Raw genomic sequence first — 1677 nt, forward strand, 5'->3', positions numbered from 1 at the left:
GCTGATGGGTGAAGGTCTAGCAAGGAAAAATGATATCAGGCTTGGCGAGGGAAACAACTTAACTGAGGCTGATCAAGACCCAGTCTGTGAGGGCCTTATAAAAACATAAATACAAAGGAGTTCTCCATTCCTTCCCTTCTCCATTATCCTGGCAGCCTCCAATTCCCTTTTCTCTCTCGGGTGGAGCATAGATTGCCTCCTTTTTGACTTTGGTCATGGCCTATCTGCAAAGCCTCCTGAGGCCCACCTTTGACTGCTGGTCCTTAAAATATACTTTTTTCCCCATTAGAGATAGTTCTTTCTCTTAAAGTCAAGTTTTACAGATGAGGAAACTGAATGATGAAGCTGTCAAGCAAATTATCCAAGCTTCCAGCTCATAAGCGGAAGAACTGGGACACGAACTCGGATGTGCCTAATAACAAGTCAGTAAACTTAGTATCTGCACTTTCACTTGATTGACTCAGTAGCTGGATTTTTGAAAAGCAGCAGGTTTTTCAAAAAACATTTTGCAAATGTTTACATCACAGTGATTTTTAAAGAAATAATTTTAACGCAAATGTGAGAGAAATCCTTTCTTGCCCCATAAGTTGTTTTAAAACTTCTGATTCCAATGGACATCCAAGGCCTCCCCCCAGAGATTTTGACTAATTTTCCAGATACTAATATTTTGGGACCTTTTCTGTATTTTGAGATCCTGTTTCCTCAGCTGTTGCTTCTTTCCTGGATAAGATAAGTTTGTGGGAGTTGAGTTAAAGGTAGTCAAGAAAGGCTTATGAGAGAATGCATGATATGAACTGATTCATGGAAATACTATGAATCCCAATAAAAATGGCTATTATTTCAAAATGTTTCCTATGTAGCAAGTGTACAGGGAAAGCTATATAGACATTAGCTTAGTAAATACAACTCTGTGAGGTAAGTGTTCTAAATCCATTTCACAGTTGAGGACATTGATGTTTAGAAAAGTAGTGTGTCATCCATCAGGTCAAATATCTAGTATACAGTAGAGGTGGGATTCAAACCCAGATCTCTGTTCCCAAAGTGTGTGTTGTTTCCAAGCTGTGCACCAACACTTCTCACAAAAATAAGATTTTGAGCTTCGAATAGTCACATGAGTTGACTTTGAATATTAACACTTCATTATTTTACCTTCCTCATTGTTTTTCTTCACAGTTTGAATGAAAGCTTTCAAGCTGGAATATACTGAGATATTTGACATTTGACCTTATTGTAACTTTCTATTTCAAACTGTGTGGCTTCTGACTATCCACCTGCATTGGCTAGATTAGGCTCCTTCCAAATTTGGCAAAACATGCCTTGAGTCATTGTGGTTTGCTACAATGATCCACGTCTATCTAGAACAAAGCAAGAGGCAACGTTACTAAGAGAGACATTGAGGCTGGTGGGAAGAACAGTGCTAACTTTAGAAGAAGCTTGATAAATACACATTACCTGTATTATAATAAAGTTCTTATTTCTCAATTTTGTTGATAAGAATCTTATAATCTTGGCCGGATGCGGTGGCTCACGCCTGTAATCCCAGCACTTTTGGAGGCTGAGGCGGGTGGATCACCTGAGGTCAGGAGTTCGAGACCAGCCTGGCCAACATGGCGAAACCTCGTCTCTACTAAAAATATATAAATTAGCCGGGCATGGTGGTGGGCACCTATAATTCCA

Source organism: Gorilla gorilla, chromosome 21 (assembly GCF_029281585.2).
Source record: "Gorilla gorilla gorilla isolate KB3781 chromosome 21, NHGRI_mGorGor1-v2.1_pri, whole genome shotgun sequence".
Lineage (NCBI taxonomy): Eukaryota > Metazoa > Chordata > Mammalia > Primates > Hominidae > Gorilla > Gorilla gorilla.